Source organism: Papio anubis, chromosome 10 (assembly GCF_008728515.1).
Source record: "Papio anubis isolate 15944 chromosome 10, Panubis1.0, whole genome shotgun sequence".
NCBI lineage: Eukaryota > Metazoa > Chordata > Mammalia > Primates > Cercopithecidae > Papio > Papio anubis.
Genome location: NC_044985.1, coordinates 85,179,995 through 85,202,595, shown reverse-complemented (window position 1 = coordinate 85,202,595; position 22,601 = coordinate 85,179,995). Strand labels below are relative to the sequence as shown.

General features: G+C 39.6%; 1 protein-coding gene across 3 annotated transcripts in view; it reads left to right on the top strand.

The window, feature by feature from the left end:
• Positions 1-22,601, top strand: part of TRAK2 (trafficking kinesin protein 2) — a 77,310-nt gene that overhangs the window by 6,554 nt on the left and 48,155 nt on the right. The window contains exon 1 of one of the 3 annotated variants that reach the window (XM_017946783.3): positions 9,854-11,203. The exons of the other annotated variants lie outside the window; for them this stretch is intronic. The gene's annotated coding sequence lies outside the window, so the exon portion shown is untranslated. Of the gene's footprint in view, positions 1-9,853; positions 11,204-22,601 lie in introns of those variants that run through there. 3 annotated transcript variants of the gene reach the window in all.

Here is a 22,601-nt window from a genome sequence, read left to right as displayed (position 1 = left end):
GTGATCCGCCCGCCTCGGCCTCCCAAAGTGCTGGGATTACAGGCGTGAGCCACCGCGCCCGGCCAATGAACAGCTGTTTGACCAGTTGTTAATTGAGGTCACTGTATTGAAATTTTCTTTTTCAACTGGCTGCTTAATATTTACATATGTTATAAGTAATGTTCTAGCTTTATTCTTAGCTTTACTACTGACTGACATAACCTCTTGAAGATACCCTGTTTACCCTGTATTGTGGTTTATTCATGCTAGAAAATGAGCGTACAAAGTCTGCTGGTGGTATAGCAGTGGAACTAATTCATTTTGTAAAGATCCTTGAGGTCTTTGGAGCCTGTCTATATTTATCTGTCAGTATTTGCCAAACTTTGAGTTCTTTCTTTTTAGAAAGCTTTTTGACAAGGCACAAAAAAGGAAGGAATGATTAAATAGAGTCTAATTTAAGAGTGTTATACTGTATTGTGTAACAATGGAGTTGATGAATTATGCATGTTAATGGTGAAAGAATTCCCCCACCAGTTTAGCTAATAGTTCATTTCAACACTAATTATTTATGGAGTTGCTTGAGCTTCTGACATTTTATATTCCTCTTCTGATCAGCAAGGAGGAGGGAGAAGATGGCAGCCTCTCTTTCCTTTCAAGAAAAAGTAGCCTCCTCTGCCTACCTTTGTTCTCTAACTCAGCATCCAATTTGTTTCTTTCACACATACAATTTTGTATATTATTACAAATATATTACAATTTTTGTAATATATGTGTGAAAGAAACAAACTAGATGCTGAGTTAGAGAACAAAGGTGGGCAAAGGAGGCTACTTTAGATCAAGTACACTGGTAAGCTTTAAGCTGAGACTTAAATGTGAGAAGTAGTTGGCATATAGAGAACAAGAGAGAAAGAGTATTCCAGGTACAGTGAACAACAGTTGCAAAGGCCCAGAGTTAACAGAGTGTGATGAGGAATTAAAAGAAGTAACAAAAGGTCTGTGTCTCTGTGGCTGAGTATGAGCAAGGAGGAGACTGGTACAAGATGAAGGAGGAGAAGTAGGCAGGGACCAGACTAGGCCAGACCTCACAGACTATGATGAGAGGTGTAGTTTTATTGTTGATACTATGAGAACCTTTGGATTTTTAAAGTATTATTTTATTTTTATTTTTATTTGTTTATGTATTTATTTATTTAATTAATTTCATTTTATTTATTTATTTATTTATTGAGACGCAGTCTCGCTCTGTCACCCAGGCTGGAGTGCAGTGGTGCGATCTCGGCTCACTACAACCTCTGCTTCCCGGATTCAAGCGATTCTCCTGCCTCAGGCTCCCAAGTAACTGTGAATACATGCCCGTGCTACCATGCCCGCTACTTTTTGTATGTTTTTGTAGAGATGGGGTTTTACCATGCTGTCCAGGCAGAACTCCTGAACTCAAGTGATCTGCCTGCCTTGGCCTCCCAAACTACTGGGATTACAGCCGTGAGCGACTGTGCCCGCCCTGGATTTTTTTAAGAAGGAGTTTAGCTTTAAAAACACTATTCTTGCTGCTTATAGAGAATGGAGAAGAACCCTGTTTAAGGCCATGATTAAGCATGGAGCCGAGCCCTGTTAGGAGGTTTGTTGGTTCCTAGCCTAAGAGATGATGGTGGTTTGAACTAGGATGGTGGAAGAGAGGATGGAGAAAAGTGAGTAGATTTGAGGTATATATCGGTGGTAGTGTGTACAGGATTCGTTAATGGATTGAATGTGGCAGGATGAGGGATAGACAAATCTAGTATTCAGTGGATCATAGTCAGCCTGTGGGAAATTTGAGTGGAGTCAAGAAGTCTGTCTGAAGAGCCAGATTGGGAGTCACTAACACTAAAAAATAATTTAATCTGTGGTAGTAGTTAGTTGGCAAAAAGGTAATGAAAGAGCAACTACAACAAGAACAATACAAAATGTGGTCACAGTTGGAACTCTGGAAAACACTAAAATTTAAGGATCAAGGGCAGGGAATGGGATGATCCAGTGAGGAGTTTGAGAATGAGCATTGTAAGATCTCTCTCTCCAGGAGAGCCAAGGAAGGGGAAGTTGAAATAGGGAGCAGTCAACAGTATAAACCAGAGATGATATAAGGTAACAATTAAGACGTCATAACTGGATTGATTAGCAGGGACTGTTGATGACCCAAGGTGGGTGGTTTCGGAAGAAATCAGGTTGTAGTGGGGTTGAGGGATGAATGAGAGGTGGGAAAGACAAAATGAGAATATTTGAAGAAGCTTGGGTAAGGACAGAGGGGGTAGAGGGGAACTCGAAGACTTGGGAAACGTAGGGGTTTCTTTAATGGTAGATTTTAATAAAATAAAAGAACTTGAGCTTGTTTAATAAGCCAAAGAAGAAGGTGAAACTGATGGAGGATAGGGATAATTAACGGAGCAAGGTTTAGAGAAGGCAGGAAGAGGACTGTTGAGTTGTATTTAATTACTTTTTAACTGGGTATACATATACACGGTAGAAAAATTGAAAGGTATATGATAAAAAGTAAGTTTCTCTCTCTTTTCTGTCTTCCAGCCACCCAGTTCCTTCTCTAAGAGGATTACTAATTTACACTCTGATCAACAAGTGTTCAAGTGCATAACAGATTATGTTTGTCCATAATTCTCAGGTTAGAGCAAAAACTAGCTATAGATTACATGGATTTATCGTTGGGAGGAATGAGAATAAGAGAAATGAAGAACAGATAGAGGGTCAGAGATAAGTGAGAAAAGATGTGGTATGGAATTGTCTCAGGAAAGAAAGGATGTTTAAGAGGATAATGGGGGGCATGCCTATGGAGTGAGGCCCACAGTTGACGACTGAATTTGCGCATCCCTATTCCACGTGGTGTTGTGACCTTTTCAGAAGAACGCAACTGCCTCTTTATATTTAAAGTGCAAGTCAATTTAGAAAATTGATTGCTAAACATTCATCATTTTTGTAAAGTATATCATGTTTGGGGTCCAAGCATCAAATCTCTGCTCTCTGCTCTTATTGCTTTCCACCATAGGCATCCTTCTTTGGGGTTATTCAGGCCAGTGGTATAAGTTGAAGCAAAAGGAAGCTTGTTGGTTAAGAAAGAGCACACCATCGGCCGGGTATGGTGGCTCACGCCTGTAATCCCAGCACTTTGGGAGGCCCAGGTGGGTGGATCACGAGGTCAGGAGTTCGAGACCAGCCTGGCCAACATGTGGTGAAACCCCATCTCTACTAAAAATACAAAAATTAGCTGTGCGTGGTGGCGCACGCCTGTAATGCCAGCTACTCTGAAGGCTGAGGCAGGAGAATTGCTTAAACCCGGGAGATGGAGGTTGCAGTGAGCCGAGATTGCGCCTCCGTACTCCTGCCTGGTCGACAGAGCAAGACTCTGTCTCGGGGGAGAAAAGTAAAAAAAAGAAAGAGCACACTGTCTGGAGGAAGAAAGGAGGGGGAGGAGACTAGAAACCAACTAAAATGCCTCTGAGATGCTACTACTGTTCCCAAAGCCTGTAATTTAACAACTAAAAAAACATTTCAACCATTCTTAACTTTCTCAGCCAGTACTAGGCCAAACCACTGAATTTGCCTTTGTTTTATTTTTAGTTACAAAATTGAAAGAGTACACATGAAGCTTTTATTAGCAATTGTGAGTTTTTAAAAGAAGATATCTGATCACTTCTCATTTGATGTGGGGCTTATTTTAAATGCATTCATGATCAGCTGCAAATGCTCTTAGTGGAAATGGTGATAAAACTAAGCAATGAGCCAAATGAATGTTCAGTTTTGGCTTTCCTATGAGACTGACAACTAGTTCTTTTTAGTTATTACAGAAAAGTGTATAGTGTGTCATTGCTATAAAAATGATAAAGCACCCTTTTAACACCAGACCCTTTTATGCAAAGTTTTTCATAAAGCACATAAGTGTTTTTCTTTAGAATATTCAATCTTAGCTTAACTGTTTTTCAAGGCAATTCATTTAGTTGATGTTGTATTGAAAATGTATTAATATCGACTTTGTTCATTAAATTACTTCTGTAATTCAGTGTATTGATATTTTTAATGATTAAGCTTCTAGGTAGTAGGTATGTATTTTGCAAGACGACTGTGTGTCAGTTGCTGTTAGGTTTTGGACATACAAAAATAAGATCCCTTCCTTTGAGGAACTTGCAGCGTAGTGAGGGAGAAATGACTAGTGGGCGGCCATCTTCTGGGATCATCCAAGAAAGGGAGTCAGTAAACACTGATTAACCCATTTATGCCACAGTTTGCAAATTTTTGTGTGTGAAAAATTAGACCTTGGCGATGACCTTGAGCAGTATGATATGACTCCCACAAGTTTAGCATTCCAATAATGCAACAGTAGGCATAAATGGGTTAAGAGCAAAAATTACGATGAGGAATGTTAAGATTTCCTAAACCTTTTTTCCGTACTTGTAATCCACCTTATATTTCCCTTAGCAGTTATCAGTACAATTTCACAAAAGAATAGAGGAAGAGCTGTCTTTTCTTGGGAGACAGTTAAGAAAGGACAGAGTGTATTCACAGCTAGGCTAGGTAAAAGAATACCAGGTGAGAAAAGCACTTGCCGACAGTGCCAAAGGAGGAAGAGAAAGCCAGCTAAATCGCTGGTGCTGGAGGGATGAAAGAAAGCGGTACTTGGGAACCCAGCCAAGGGCAGAAAAACAGGCCCTGGAGTTCAGTCAAACAGGCACCTTATGGGTGTTCTGATAACCTGGTTATCTGGTTTCTCAGCCAACAGCAAGTTAGAAAGGGGAGAGGCAAGCTAGCCACAGTAAAGTGTAATAGTTGATAGCCTCACAGTGAGGGAGGAAACAAAATTAGAAATGGGCTTAAAATCTTTTAAAAAATTAGCAATTTGGGATTATTTAGTACCCGGAGAAAGAGCTCTTTAACTGTGGATGGGTGCAGGCTTGTTGGGGGACAGATAAAAGCGGGTCATTTTCTATTTTGCCATCTTGGCTACATCACCCAGAAAAGGCTCTTTAAAAGTTTATAATCCTGGAGGATATCACTGTAGTCATTATATTATAATACAGTAATTGCTATTCTTAGTAATGATGCTGAGTCATCAAATTATTTTCTGTCCAGCCTATCTAAGGGCTTTTTTTTTCCTCCCATGGCAGTTTATTGGACTTTCCTCATTATCATATATTAACTTCAGGAGGAAAACATCTTACCATCAATGTTTTTTAAAATAAGAAAACTATGGAATACCGACAAAAGCAAAAAAAGAAAAGTGTTAAAGATTTTGTGGTATTTTTGCCACCATGTTGTCAATCCCATCTCTAGGGAATGTTTGCACCTTCAAAGTAACCAATGGGCTTAGTTAGTATAGCCCTGCACGTACACATACCTTTACTGAAACCCATGAGAGACCTGTGTAGACTTTTGTAAATTAGGCTAAGAAAGCTTTCCGGCCGGGCGCGGTGGCTCACGCCTGTAATCCCAGCACTTTGGGAGGCCGAGACGGGTGGATCACGAGGTCAGGAGATCAAGACCATCCTGGCGAACACGGTGAAACCCCGTCTCTACTAAAAAATGCAAAAAACTAGCCGGGCGAGATGGCGGGCGCCTGTAGTCCCAGCTACTCGGGAGGCTGAGGCAGGAGAATGGCGTGAACCCGGGAGGTGGAGCTTGCAGTGAGCTGAGATCCGGCCACTGCACTCCAGCCTGGGCGGCAGAGCGAGACTCCGTCTCAAAAAAAAAAAAAAAAAAAAAAAAAAAGAAAGCTTTCCATTTCCATGTATTCTAACAGTCTCATGTTCTTATGTAGTTCATGTTCCTCCCTACTATAGACTACAAGGATGTAATTTGACTACCGCCTGATTCATTCATTTAACAGATATTTATTGAATGCCTGTCATTTGCAAGATGCTAAGATAGAGGTAGACTTAATTTATTGGAATAGAGATTTATTTTTTATCTATGTTCCATTTACTGCTTTTAGCAGGTCAAAACAAGTAGCAGAATGATTCCCAATTTATGGTAATACATCTATATTATTTTCTTGGTATTGTAGAATTACCCACTTAAAAACAGAACCAAAGTCAGATTTGGAGTTGTCTTATTAAGAATCATGTGATGTACATACAGCACACACACAGATTATTCTGCCTTCTTGTAAATACACCCAACTTTGGAACCAGATAAGTCATTTCTAAAAGCAAATATAAATCGCTCAAGAACAAATGGTTAAGGGGAGCAGATTACTTGGTTTTTTTCTTCTTCTTCTTTATTTAGTAACCACTAAGTGTTTTTAAAAAGTGGAGTAGAGACATAGGATTGTGGTAGAATTATCTGAGACTTTTGCAAACTACACACACACTCCCTATCCTCACACTCCAGTCCCTTGCTAGTAAAGCTCAGAGGGTGAAGGCCCTAGCTTTGGAAAAACATAGTTGGGTTCGATTCCTGGCTCTTGATATGGACAAGTAATTAACCTCTAAGCCTTAATTTTCTTGTCTGTAAAATGATGACAGTAATAGCATTCACCTCATGGAATTGTGAGGATTAAAGGAGGTGATCATACACAGAAAGCGTTTAACATGATGCCTGGCACCTAGTAAGTACTATCAGCTAACTATTATTATTAGGGAAGATTGATTCGCAACAGAATTGAGAACATATTTCTTTATCATATGCATTTCATTTGAAACACAGAAGGCTCTTGTGTCTTTATCATAAATTATTTACCATTATTGGCTCGTCTTAGAAACCTTCTGAGTGCTAGTTTCATTTGTTTTATTGTTCAGTAAAGTCATGAATTTCACTAAAATGTTTTGATTTTTGCTTTCAGTGTCAAAGAGCTGGTTCCTTTTGCTCAGGAAAAGTTTCACAGGGCAGTGGTATCTCCTCTTCAATTGTGTAGGTCTGGAAACTGAAGTTTTCTCACTGTACTGAGTTGATAAGGCCCTGAGAAAATGATACACTAATAAAACACATTAAAGAATGATAAATAAGCCAGGATGTGTGGTCTTAATATACAGTACAGCTGCCAAGTGGACTACATATTTTGGTCCCCATAGAGTTAGTATATTGTTCCCTTATGAGAAAGTCTGCATGAAAAACCAAGTTGCTAGGTTTGTGTGTGTATTTACAGGTGGAGGACATTTGAAGCATAAGGACTGGTATGCTGAGAGTGGGGAGGGTGTGCAGAATAGCAGTAAGCGTTCTTAGAGCCACATTAGCTCAGAGTAGAGAGGGTTAAGACTGAAGGACACGGCAGGAAACTGTAGCCAGGGACAGAGAAGGATTAAACTAGGGCCATAGCAATAGGCTTGGAGAATAAATTGACAGAACTGGTGACTATATAGAAAGCAGGTATTGAGGAAAGGAAGGATAATGCTTAGATTTTTGGCTCTGCTGATCAGGTGAATTGGTGATATCAACTAGTTAGTGAAGCAGAAAAAGAAAAACATTTAATGGGAGAAGGAAAAATGAGTTCAGTTTAGAATGTGGTGAATTTATGGTAATGATTATAAATTGGTACTGAGATTTCCAGTATAAAGTCACAAAATGCCAGTTTGGGTTGAAGATAGAGACTTGGAGAGTAAGTGTAGTTGGAAATTGAGGCCTTTGAAGTAGGTGAGATTCCAGAGGAGAGAAAGGAGAGAGAGAGGGCCCATGAGAGAATCCTGAAGAACTGGGGATACTTGCCGTTAAAGGCAGGTGGAGGAAGAGAGTTCCCCGATTTCCACAGCCTCCTATTTACTGTAGCCTTCAAGCTCTGAATCTAATAACCTCCTGGGTTGCAGATAGCCAGCAGCCATATCTCAAAATATTTACCTGTTCTTATTTGCCCTGAATTTCATGGGCAAACCAAAGGCATCTGTTGAATGTCAATTCTCCCTCAAAAAGTAACCTTATCTTCAAAGCCCTTGAGTTGTTTGTGGCAACTGGTTTTGAAGAACAATGAGTCTTATGTCTAAACATACTATAATTAGAAAGTCTGTAGCCTAGTAAAATTACATTACTAAAATGGTTATGTCTTTAATATGCAGATAATTCTAGAATAAATCTAGAATTATATGTGTTTATAATATTCCTCCATCCTGACCATCACTCACCGCCATTTTAAGTTACCCTCTGTTCTGGTCATGTAAGATTGTATGTCCTGGTGCCACTGATTACTTCGTTGACTTGAAGAGCTATATTGCCTATAGTTTTCCTTTTGACACTGATCATATGGGGACTTCTGTTTCTGAAGGCATTAAGGACTATAATTTTTAAATAACTGAAGGATTTAGAATCATCTTAAGCCACCAAAAGCAAATTTGTGTTTTGTTGTTAGAGAGGACAAAGAGAAATAAGGCCATAGATTTTCTACCTCTTCTTGACTTGTTGCTTTTTTTAAAATTTGTGTTTTCCTTATTGCTGTGTGAAAGTGCTGTTTCAAGGGGTCTTCCTAGCTATTCGAGGATAAATTCTGAAGAGCAGATTATACAGAAATATTCTTAAATCTGTTAGCACAATTGTTATCTATTCAGTCTGTTTCTAATCTTCTGTTAAGTATTTCCAAGTTTTCGGTCAATGGTATCTTTTTATTGAAACTAGTGCCTAAATTTTGCCAGTTATCATTGAAAGAAAATTCTTTCTGACTTGTTCAGGAAGGATTTATTTGGTTCTAGAAGTATAGTACATGTTTTAGTACCCACAGATTCTATTGTATAAAATGCCTCTGCTTGAGATGTTTTCCCCCATTTTTGGTTAAGAGAACAGGAAATCCATGAACTCTGTAATGCCATTTACTCTGCATTACTCATTTTGAAGACCTATACTTTTTTTTTTCTTTTTCAATCATTACTTTAGTCAAAAGGACATAATTTTCTGTTGAAAATAATAAAAAATATAGTAACTAGGATATTTTATTAATATCCTGGAATATAAATTATTGACAGCAACTGCCGTTGTGAAGTAATATTTTAATATGTCTAACCCAAGAGTCAGCTGAGTGTCCAGACCCTTCAAGAGTGAAATAGTTGCCGTAAACCTTCAGTTGCATGTGAAGGTTTCATATGGGGAAGCCAAAACCCTCCCTGTGATTTCTGCAGATTCCTGATCTTCTCTCTGAGCTCCTGCCATCTCCATGAGACCTCTCGCTCTTCCCTCTCCCTTTTAGGAGAAAGAAAAAAGTTATTTCCCTGTCTTGTGCAGAGCAGTTTTTAGCCTTCTTTTTGATGCTATGAAACCTTACCTTCTACCTTAAGAGACTTTTCCAAGTCTTTTCCCAAACAAAAAGTATTTCTTTCCTATAAGAAGCACTGTTGTCAGATGTTAAGATAATAAAATGTGTACTTTGTTAGGTATGATTTGGTAATAATAACCCTTTAAGTAACACTTATTTTCTCCGTTAATCTAACTTTCAAATATTTGAATAATGCCTACTAAACTCAGTCTCCATTCTTGAAAAGTTATAAGAAAATCTATCTTGAAAAGGCTTTTGCAATGTTAGATTTGAATATTATTATATAGCATTGAGTAGCTTTTATGCCAAATGGCAGAGAGAAGATATTGCTCACTTAAGAGACTACAGAATTTCAGGTAGAGTTTATGTCAAGTTGCTCTTTCTTTTAAAGAAATAAATTAAGGCCAGGCATGGTAGCTCATGCCTATAAACCCAGCATTTTGGGAGACCAAGGCAGGCAGATCACTTGAGTTTAGGAGTTCGAGATCAGCCTGGACAACATGGTATAACCCCATCTCTACAAAGACATACAAAAATTAGCTGAGCATGGTGGCAGGTGCCTGTAGTCCAGGCTACTTGGAAGGCTGAGGTGGGAGGATCCCTTGAACCCAGGAGGCGAGTGTTGCAGTGAGTGGAGATCATGCCACTGCACTCCAACCTGGGCAACAGAGTAAGACCCTGTCTCAAATTTAAAAAAAAGAAAGAAATCAAGAATGCGTTATGAAATGTGAGACTGAAGTCTACCTGTTTGAGGTTTCCTTTTAGTATTATTGAGCTATCTTATTTCCTTTGACTAAACTACATATGACCATTGCTAAATTATTTTTGACTGGCAAATAATAATTTGCTTTGTTATTCAGATTTCTAAGCCAATCATGACCTTTCATAGAAACAGTGAATTTGAAAACAAATGGATGATGGGACAAAGCATAAAACTAGGGATGTATAAATATTAACCAATGCTGTATTAAGCATTTTTATATATCTCCTATGTCCTTTGATAATGTCACTCTGCGACATCAAGCAAAAGATAGAATTCCTGTCCAGAAGTGTAGTTTGAAAACATCTTGATATTGCTTATTCAGTTGCTTATGCAATTTCTTTAAGAGTTTGGTGTTCTTTTATTCTATAATCCAAAAATATTATGATTTTGGGGTATAAATCTATAGGACAGAAAGTCTTTGCATGGTAGATTAACTTTCTCATAAATCCTTTGAAACTCTTCTGCTTAAAACTTGTAACTTATGAACTTTATGGATAGGGACAAAGTATACTCCAGAGCAAGGGATTTAACTGTGCTGGTCACCAACAGAGGAATACTTTCAACTCGGCCATTATTATTATTTATAGCATGTTTGTTGTAGTGCATTGTTTTGAGGTATTCTGTATTAAAAATCCCATTTTTGTCCCTGAAAGCAATGCTAGTGATAGATTAATGGGCACAAAAGTAGAAATTGTGTAAAAATTTGAAAGTGAGAAACTTACACTGATTAGGTATATCATTGGAAGATAAGAATGATTATGACGGACAGTCCATGATGTGTGACAAAAGATGTACCCATGCAGTTGACAGTCAGCCAGAGGTGAAGACATGTGACTGACTGAAATGGTTTTGGCAGAGGACTGTGGTTAAAGTGGAATGCCTGTTTAGTCAAAGGTGAAGGTTAGGATTTCAAGAACTTTAAGCATGGTGAATTAAAGTGCTGCTGTGGAAACTTATCAAAAACCACCATGGGTTTTTGGCACCATGGGTTCAAGGCCTTTTCTAATCTGCAGGTGAAGCTCTGATAGGGATTCCTTAGCTGCCAGAGGTTACCTCCCTTCTCCTGTTGGTGAAGATTGTGTCAGGGAGGGGTTGCCTGCCTCAGCAGATATTCATTATAAACAAACAGGGCAGTTTTTAAAATGCCCAAAATATTCAACTAGGAGGAAATACTGACCCCATAAAACTAAATCTCACACATGGTTTTGGACGTTTAAACTAATGGATTTAACAGCCTTTTGGAATTCAGCCTGTTTGTAAGTAGAGCGACCTCCATATATTTCATATTCTGAACACCCTACTTATCTTTAAGTCAAATAACAATTAAAAAGAGGGACAAAATATTTGCTGGTCACAAATCCTATTTCCTCAGGGTGAACTTTACAATTGCTGATAGAACGGCTGTGCTGAATGTAGCCAGTCTAGCTTTCCCGCCGCGTTGGTGCAGCTGGATAGTGATATGTGGCCTCTGCCTTCCTGAGGTCTGCTGCTCACGGTCCAGGCTGGGTTTTGCTGGTGGTGCTCCTCCCGCCTTTTTTTTTCAGCTCTTAGCACTGAAGCCATGATGGAGTCTTTAAGTGGTTTAATATCTGGTTTTTAAATTACTGTGGTTTTTTTGTAAACTTTATCTGTAGTGTAGCCAGATACATTAAAATTAGTGAGTCTCTGTCTTTGTCAAAAATATATTATTTTATATAAGGACATGGTAAATTACCATTTTTAAAATTAGCTTATCTTTTGTCTGGATTAGGTTGCCACTGCCTAAGAGAACTATTGCTGAATTGGTGATTGGCACTGTTCCTGCATGCATTTCAGCAGCCCACGTGTTTTTTAATTAATCCCCAAATCATTGCTTATAAAATAAAAATTTTGAATATATTTCCAGTGTAACTGTTTCACTAAATAATTGCATTTTTTGCAATCCCAGGCTTTACGCCCAGCAGAGGTGAACTTTCCCAGAGTTGTTTTAGCCTTCTCAATAAGGCTGTTTTGGCCAGAGTATCCTATTTTAAGGAAGTAGCGAGATATTTTTTAGGCACAAGGCCTATATTTAGGCATTCACTGTTGACCAATTAGTTCCATGGCTGGGCTAAACTATCTAAGTCATTAGCCATGTTGTGTCCTGCCAGCAATATTTATGTCAATGACATGTTTTGGTTGTTCTTTTTAAGTCTCATGCTTCTTAAAATAAGTTACTTAGTTATTTTGCTTTATTTTCTTCTTAATGTGCATGGATTACAAAGGCTGGCTTCTTGTTAAATAATACATGCCTGATTGGTGGTTTTATAAAGAAAAGCAGTGAAGTTGTTCCTAAAAAGACTGAATAAAGATCCGGCAAAGAAAGTAGATGGCCCTGAAAAAAGTGCACAGAATACGTGTGCACAGATTAGGAAAGGCACTGAAAATGCGTCATTTGTGTTTGCCAAAGTTTAGTTTCTACTGCATTTAGGACTCTGTATAAGCTTTTGGTTTATTCATGCATCCGAGAGACAGGAAGAGAATGATTAATCACACTAAGCTAACGTCACTCATCAGAAAGCAGGAAGTAAATTCTTTCTTAGGTTGAAAGAAGATGCTATCAAGCAATTGAGAGTAGGCCTTAGATTGTACCCAACATTGTGTAAGGTGCAATAACAATAATAATAATTATTATAAAATTGTACTTTGGTGATAGAAATATTAATAATAACCAGTACTTGCATAGCATTTACTGTATTCTAAGACATTATTCTAAGACCTTTATGTGTACTAACTCATGTTATTTCTCAATAACCCTCTGAGGTAGCTGCTACTATTATCCTCTCATAATTCACTTAATCCCCATAAAGTAGACCCTGTTATTAGGCCCACTTAACTGATGAAAAAATGAGGTCAAGTAATTTGTCCAAGATTACCCAACCAGTAAGTGATGGTGCTGAAGTTCAAATTTAGGCACTCTAGTTCCAGAATCCACATTCTTAACCACTGAAGTAGGCTTAATACTGGCCCTCAAAGATATCTAGATCTTGATCCCCTGGATCCTGTGAATATTACCTTATATACGAAAAGGACTTTGCAGACATGGCTACATTAAGGATCTTGAGATGGAAGATTATGCTGGATTATCCAGTTTGACCTTAAATGTCATCACAGGTGTCCTTATAGGAGTGAGGCAAAGGAGACCTGACAGCAGAAGAAGACAGTATGATAGTAGAAGCAGAGAGAGACTTGAAGATGCTATGCTGCTGTCATAGAAGATCGTAGAAGAGACCCTGAGCCAAGTAATACAACTCTAAAAGCTAGAAAAGGCAAGGAAATGATTTTTCCCTGGAGCCTCCAGAGGGAGGGGTCATAAACTTTCTAACACCTTGGTTTTGGTCCATTGAAACCTTTTCATTTTTCTGACCTCCAGTACTGTAAGATCATAAATTGATGTTGTTTTAAGCCACTAAGTTTATGGTAATTTGTTGTAGCACCAACAGGAAATGTGTAGCCACACTGCTATGGAGAAAGATGCTGGGTATAGTTAAGACTTTTTTGTTATTAGCAAACCTTCCTCAGACCCATGAAGGAATGAGCTTCAGTAATTATCACTCTTGATAATCCCAGCTTTATGGCACTTGAAACTTTATTAGCAGGAGCATAGTTTCTTAGGCTTTATGTCCTTCTATGTGAAGATTACTCAGAGATAATCTTCAGTCTACATCTACTCTATACTCAAATGTGGTAGTCATTCTGGATACACAGTTGGCTGTTGAGCCAGAAATTTAAGAAATATTAGACAGGGAAGGGTTCCAAAATGGCCAAATAGGAACAGCTCCGGTCTATAGCTCCCAGCAAGAGCGATGCAGAAGAGAGGTGATTTCTGCATTTCCAACTGAGGTACCAGGTTCATCTCACTAAGGCTTGTTGGACAGTGGGTGCAGCCTACGGAGGGTAAGCCAAAGCAGGGCGGGGCATCACCTTACCTGGGAAGTGCAAGGGGTTGAGGAATTCCGTTTCCTAGCCAAGGGAAGCTGTGACAGACGGTACCTGGAAAATTGGGAAACTCCCACCCTAATACTGCCCTTTTCCAACACTCTTAGCAAAGGGCACACCAGGACATTATATCCCGCGCCTGGCTCAGAGGGTCCCACGCCCACGGAGCCTTGCTCACTGCTACCACAGCAGTCCAAGATCGAACTGCAAGGTGGCAGCAAGGCTTGGGGAGGGGCGTCCGCCATTGCTGAGGCTTGAATAGGTAAGCAAAGCAGCCCAGAAGCCCAAACTGGGTGGATCCCACCGCAGCTCAAGGAGGCCTGCCTGCCTCTGCAGACTCCACCTCTGGGGGCAGGGCATAGCTGAACAAAAGGCAGCAGAAACTTCTGCAGACTTAAACGTCCCTGTCCAACAGCTTTGAAGAGAATAGTGGTTCTCCCAGCACGGACTTTGAGATCTGAAAACAGACAGACTGCCTCCTCAAGTGGATCCCTGACCCCTGAGTAGCCTAACTGGGAGACACCTCCCAGTAGGGGCTGACTGACACCTCATACAGCCAGGTGCCCCTCTGAGACGAAGCTTCCAGAAGAAGGATCAGGCAGCAACATTTGTTGTTCTGCAATATTTGCTGTTCTGCAGCCTCTGCTGGTAATACCCAGGCAAATAGGGTCTGGAGTGGACCTCCAGCAAACTCCAACAGACCTGCAGCTGAGGGTCCTGACTGTTAGAAGGAAAACTAACAAACATAGAGGTCATCCACACCAAAACCCCATCTCTAGTTAACCATCATCAAAGACCAAAGGTAGATAAAACCACAAAGATGGGGAGAAACCAGAGCAGAAAAGCTGAAAATTCCAAAAATCACAGCACCTCTTCTCCTCCAAAGGAACGCAGCTCCTCGCCAGCAACAGAACGGAGGCTGAGGCAGGAGAATGGCGTAAACCCAGGAGGCAGAGCTTGCAGTGAGCTGAGATCCGGCCACTGCACTCCAGCCTGGGCGACAGAGCGAGACTCCGTCTCAAAAAAAAAAAAAGAACAAAGCTGGACGGAGAATGACTGACAAGTTGACAGAAGTAGGCCTCAGAAGATCAGTAATAACAAACTTCTCTGAGCTAAAGGAAGATGTTTGAACCATTGAAAAGAAGTTAAAAACCTTGAAAAAAGATTAGACAAATGGCTAACTAGAATAAACAGCATAGAGAAAACCTTAAATGACCTGATGGAGCTGAAAACCATGGCATTAAAACTATGTGATGCATGCACAAGCTTCAGTAGCCAATTCGATCAAGTGGAAGAAAGGGTATCACTGATTGAAGATCAAATGAATGAAATTAAGCAAGAAGAGAAGTTTAGAGAAAAAACAGTAAAAAGAAATGAACAAAGCCTCCAGAAAATATGGGACTATGTGAAAAGACCAAATTTACGTCTAATTGGTGTACCTGAAAGTGACGCGGAAAATGGAACCAAGTTGGAAAACACTCTTCAGGATATTATCCAGGAGAACTTCCCCAACCTAGCAAGGCAGGCCAGCATTCAACTCCAGGAAATACAGAGAACGCCACAAAGATACTCCTCAAGAAGAGCAACTCCAAGACACATAATTGTCAGATTCACCAAAGTTGAAATGAAGGAAAAAATGTTAAGGGCAGCCAGAGAGAAAGTTCAGGTTACCCACAAAGGGAAGCCCAACAGACTAAAAGCGGATCTCTCAGCAGAAACTCTACAAGCCAGAAGAGACTGGGGGCCAATATTCAACATTCTTAAGAAAAATAATTTTAAACCCAGCATTTCATATCTAGCCAAACTCAGTTTCATAATTGAAGGAGAAATAAAATCGTTTACAGACAAGCAAATGCTGAGAGATTTTGTCACCACCAGGCCTGCCTTACAAGAACTCCTGAAGGAAGCACTAAACATGGAAAGGAACAACTGGTACCAGCCACTGCAAAAACATGCCAAATTGTAAAGACCATTGATGCTAGGAAGAAACTGCACCAACTAACAAGCAAAGAAACTAGCTAACATCATAATGAAAGGATCAAATTCACACATAACAATATTAACCTTAAATGTAAATGGGCTAAATGCTCCAATTAAAAGACAGACTGGCAAATTGGATAAAGAGTCAAGACCTATCAGTCTGTTGTATTCAGGAGACCCATCTCACGTGCAGAAACACACATAGGCTCAAAATAAAGGGATGGAGGAAGATCTACCAAGCAAATGGAAAACAACAAAAAGCAGGGGTTGCAATCTACTCTCTGATAAAACAGACTTTAAACCAACAAAGAACAAAAGAGACAAAGAAGGCCATTACATAATGGTAAAGGGATCAATTCAACCAGAAGAGCTAACTATCCTAAGTATATATGCACCTAATACAGGAGCACCCAGATTCATAAAGCAAGTCCTTAGGGACCTACAAAGAGATTTAGACTCCCACACAATAAAAATGGGAGACTTTAAGACCCCACTGTCAACAACAGACAGATCAACGAGACAGAAAGTTAACAAGGATATCCAGGAATTGATTTCAGCTCTGCACCAAGCAGACCTAATAGACATCTACAAAACTCTCCACCCCAAAACAACAGAATATTTATTCTTCTCAGCACCACATCGCACTTATTCAAAAATTGACCACATAGTTGGAAGTAAAGGACTCCTCAGCAAATGTAAAAAAAAAAAAAAACAGAAACTAGGCCAGGTGTGGAGGCTCACACCCATAATCCCAGCACTTTGGGAGGCCGAGGCAGATGGATCACGAGGTCAGGAGATCAAGACCATCCTGGCTAACACGGTGAAACCCCATCTCTACTAAAAGTAAAAAAAATTACCCAGGTGTGGTGGTGGGCGGCTGTAGTCCCAGCTACTCGGGAGGCTGAGGCAGGAGAATGACATGAACCCAGGAGGCAGAGCTTGCGGTGATTGGAGATCGCACTACTGCACTCCAGGCTGGGCGACAGAGTGAGACTCCGTCTCAAAACAAACAAAAAAACAGAAACTATAACAAACTGTCTCTCAGACCACAATGCAATCAAATTAGAACTCAGGCTTAAGAAAGTCACTCAGAACCACACAACTACATGGAAACTGAACAACCTGCTCCTGAATGACTACTGGGTAAATAACAAAATGAAGGCGGAAATAAAGATATTCTTTGAAACCAATGAGAACAAAGACACAACATACCAGAATCTCTGGGACACATTTAAAGCAGTGTGTAGAGGGAAATTTATGGCACTAAATGCCCACAAGAGAAAGCAGGAAAGATCTAAAATTGACACCCTAACATCACAATTAAAAGAACTAGAGAAGCAAGAGCAAACACATTCAAAAGCTAGCAGAAGGCAAGAAATAACTAAGATCACAGCAGAACTGAAGGAGATAGAGACACAAAAAACTCTTCAAAAAATCAATGAATCCAGGAGCTAGTTTTTAAAAAAGATCAACAAAATAGACTGCTAGCAAGACTGATAAAGAAGAAAAGAGAGAAGAATCAAATAGATACAATAAAAAATGATAAAGGGGATATCACCACCGACCCCACAGAAATACAAACTACCATCAGAGAATACTATAAACACCTCTATGCAAATAAACCAGAAAATCCAGAAAAAATGGATAAATTCCTGGACACATACACCCTGCCAAGACTAAACCAGGAAGAAGCTGAATCCCTGAATAGACCAATAACAGGCTCTGAAATTGAGGCAATAATTAATAGCATACCAACCAAAAAAAGTCCAGGACCAGATGGATTCAGATTCTACCAGAGGTACAAAGAGGAGCTGGTACCATTCCTTCTGAAACTATTCCAATCAACAGAAAAAGAGAGAATCTTCCCTAACTCTTTTTACGAGGCCAGCATCATTCTGATACCAAAGCCTGGCAGAGACACAACAAAAAAAGAGAATTTTAGACCAATACCCCTGATGAACATTGATGCAAAAATCCTCAAAAAAATACTGGCAAACCGAATCCAGCAGCACATCAAAAAGCTTATCCACCATGATCAAGTGGGCTTCATCCCTGGGATGCAAGGCTGGTTCAACATATGCAAATCAATAAGCGTAATCCATCATATAAACAGAACCAAAGACAAAAACCACATGATTATCTCAATAGATGCAGAAAAGGCCTTTGACAAAATTCAACAGCCCCTCTTGCTAAAAACTCTCAATAAACTACGTATTGATGGGACGTATCTCAAAATAATAAGAACTATTTATGACAAACACACAGGCAATATCCTACTGAATGGGCAAAAACTGGATGCATTCCCTTTGAAAACTGGCACAAGACAGGGATGTCCTCTCTCACCACTCCTATTCAACATAGTGTTGGAAGTTCTGGCCAGGGCAATCAGACAGGAGAAATAAATAAAGGGTATTCAATTAGGAAAAGATGAAGTCAAACTGTCCCTCTTTGCAGATGACATGATTGCATATTTAGAAAACCCCATTGTCTCAGTTCAAAATCTTAAGCTGATAAGCAACTTCAGCAAAGTCTCAGGATACAAAATCAATGTGCAAAAATCACAAACATTCCTATACACCAATAACAGACAGAGAGCCAAATCATTAGTGAACTCCCATTCACAATTGCTTCAAAGAGAATAAAATACCTAGGAATCCAACTTACAAGGGATGTGAAGGACCTCTTCAAGGAGAACTGCAAATCACTGCTCAGTGAAATAAAAGAGGACACAAATGGAAAAACATTCCATGCTCATGGATAGGAAGAATCAATAATGTGAAAATGGCCACACTGCCCAAGGTAATTTATAGATTCAATGCCATCCCCATCAAGCTACCAATGACTTTCTTCACAGAATTGGAAAAAACTACTTTAAAGTTCATATGGAAACAAAAAAGAGCCCACATTGCCAAGATAATCCTAAGCCAAAATAACAAAGCTGGAAGCATCACGCTACCTGACTTCAAACTATACATAAGGCTACAGTAACCAAAACAGCATGGTACTGGTACCAAAACAGAGATATAGACCAATGGAACAGAACAGAGCCCTCAGAAATAATACCACACATCTACAACCATCTGATCTTTGACAAACCTGACAAGAACAAGAAATGGGGAAAGTTAATAATGGTGCTGGGAAAACTGGCTAGCCATATGTAGAAAGCTAAAGTTGGATCCCTTCCTTACATCTTATACAAAAATTAATTCAAGATGGATTAAAGACTTAAATGTTAGACCTAAAACCGTAAAACCCCTAGAAAAAAACCTAGGTAATACTATTCAGGACATAGGCATGGGCAAGGACCTCAGGACTAAAATACCGAAAGCAATGGCAACAAAAGCCAAAATAGACAAATGGGATCTAATTAAACTAAAGAGCTTCTGCACAGCAAACGAAACTACCATCAGAGTGAACAGGCAACCTACTGAATGGGAGAAAATTTTTGCAATCTACTCATCTGACAAAGGGCTAATATCCAGAATCCACAAAGAACTTAAACAAATTTACAAGAAAAAAATCAAACAACCCCATCAAAAAGTGGGCAAAGGATATGAACAGATACTTCTCAAAAGAAGACACTTATGCAGCCAACAGACACATGAAAAAATGCTCATCATCACTGGCCATCAGAGAAATGCAAACCACAATGAGATACCATCTCACACCAGTTAGAATGGCGATCATTAAAAAGTCAGGAAACAACAGGTGCTGGAGAGGATATGGAGAAATAGGAACACTTTTACACTGGTGGTGGGACTGTAAACTAGTTCAACCATTGTGGAAGACTGTGTGGTGATTCCTCAAGGATCTAGAACTAGAAATACCATTTGACCCAGCCATCCCTTTACTGGGCATAAATCCAAAGGATTATATATCATGCTGCTATAAAGACACATGCACATGTATGTTTATTGTGGCACTATTCACAATAGCAAAGACTTGGAACCAACCCAAATGTCCATCAATGATAGACTGGATTAAGAAAATATGGCACATATACACTATGGAATACTGTGCAGCCCTAAAAAAGGATGAGTTCATGTCCTTTGTAGGGACATGGATGAAGCTGGAAACCATCATTCTGAGCAAACTATCGCAAGGACAGAAAACCAAACACCGCATGTTCTCACTCATAGTTGGGAATTGAACAATGAGAACACTTGGATACAGGGTGGGGAACACCACACACCAGGACCTGTCATGGGGTGGGAGAGGAGAGAGGGATAACATTAGGAGAAATACTTAATGTAAATGACGTGTTAATGGGTGCAGCACACCAACATGGCTCATGTATACATATGTAACAAGGCTGCACATTGTGCACATGTACCCTAGAACTTAAAGTATAATAATAATAAAAAGTAGTATTAGACAGAAGACATCATCTTTTTCTCAGGGCTGATAGCTAGGGGGAAACTAATAGGAGGGCGCATTTGAGTGTGTACTGTATGTTGGGTACCAAACTAGGAATTTGTCATTTTTATTTAGTTCTCATGTCTGACCCTTCTTATAAAGGGTAGTTATTAATATCCCCACCTTGAAAATGAGGAATGAGACTCAGAAATGTTAAATAATGGTCCCAAGGTCAGAAAAGCAGTAAGTAAGGTTAAAATTCAGACTTGTCTAATGTCAGGCCACATCCACGGTACTATGTTCAGTACTGCTCCAAGCTGATCTTTCTGAGGAGCTCAGATGTAGACAGGGCATGTTCAAAGGGCTTATTTAGATCTAAAAAGTCCCCAGGAAGAGCATACCATTGCCAGATCACCCTTGATCTAGTGCACAGTCTGCAGGCTGGACAGGTTCCTGAATTACCCTGGAAGTCAGCGTTTTTCCTGCATGACTCTTTAGATGGACTTAGTTCTTAGTTCAACTTGGTTTTCTCTATTCTGGTATGCAAGAATTAAGACTAAACCATTAACAAAACCTCCAAAGTTAATTTGCAAAGCAGTTTTCTAGAACAGAGGTCCCCAACCTTTCTGCCACCAAAGACTGGTTTCGTGGAATATGATTCCACAAAATTTCATGGAACAATAATATGATTAAAAGAACCGCAGTTCTGTTTGAGAATTAGTGTGGACCAGTATGAGAGATACTTTGCTTTTATCCTATTCCTTTTCAGTCTCTCTCTCTTCACAAACAAATATATAACTTATTACTTAAAAAAAAAAAAATGCTTTCTGGAGTGGGGCACAGTGGCTCACGCCTGTAATCCCAGCACTTTGGGAGGCCGAGACAGGTGGATCACCTGAGGTTAGGAGTTCAAGACCAACTCGGCCAACATGGTTAAACCCCATCTCTACTAAACTCCTTTTTTGGGAAGGACTGCTATTTATTATATCTCTTTTTTTTTTTTTTTTTTTAGTAAAATGTTTTATCATTTACCAAGTAATAGAAATTGGTAAGAAATGGAAAACCCATGCCAATAACCACAGAAATGTTTGAAATTTTACTAATCTGTGGAGATCTGAAAGTCTAGGTGTTGGGAAATCCTGGTCTGTACTCACTGAACGCCACTCTTACCATCTTACTTCCTGACACCTTGCAGCCTATCTTTGGATCCAGTCTCTTGGCTGAACTGGTTTCAGGAAAGTTATCATTGATTTTATGGTCCCTTACCCCTTTTTTAATAAACCAAATTTTCCCTTTGACTTTTGTATAATGTTTAATTCCGTTCACATTCTATCTCTGAAACTCTCCTCCCTAGGATTTGCTCAAAGCGCTTCTCTATTCTGCCACAGTAACCATTTTCAGTCTCCTTTATTTACTTTATTCCTTTCTACTTCTTGAGGATAACTCTCTTGTAAAACATTGAATATTTATGATGCCTGTGAAGAGTAGACATGAGAATGAATTAACTATACATGGAAGCCACACGTTGCCAACCAGAGACTGTCTTGATAGAAACCAAATAAGTAGAATTGAACAGTTTTACTGATGACAGTTCCTGATTTTTTTAAGTATGCACATATATTTAGTACATTACATTCCTTTGTATGTTCCACTGTTATTAAACTATTTATTTATAGATGTTTAGTTCCAGTTGTGTGGTGTGTGCTTTTTTTTCCCCCCAAACCAATACTGTATGGGCATCCATCCGTATCCCTACATCTTGGCACACTTCGTGAGTATATCCATTGTGTAAATTCCTGGTGGTAGAGCTGCTAAGTTACAACATGTGTGCATTTAAAAGTTTGGTAGACATTGCCAAATAGCCTTCTGAAAGCTTGTACCCTTCGTACCTTTTTTTTTTTTGAGACAGAGTCTTGCTCTGTCACCCAGGCTGGAGTGCAGTGGCGCAATCTCGGCTCACTGCAACCTCCGCCTCCCAGGCTCAAGCAATTCTCCTGCTTCAGCCTCCCAAGTAGCTGGGATTACAGGCACCTGCCACCACACCCAGCTAATTTTTGTATTTGTAGTAGAGACGAGGTTTCACCATGTTGGCCAGGTTGGTCTGGAACCCCTGACCTCAAGTGATCGCCCGCCTCAGCCTCCCAAGGTGCTGAGATTACAGGCGTGAGTCACCATGCGCAGCTCCAATTTGCACTTTTATCAACAGGGTTTAAGAGTGCTTCTTTCTCTACACCATCTCCAGCAAAGAATATAATAAAACTTGATGTTTGCTAATCTAGTGGTGAACTTTTTTTTGTTTATATTTTTGTTTTAATTATGAGTGAAGTTGAGCATCTGTTGTATCAGTGGTTCTCAACCAGG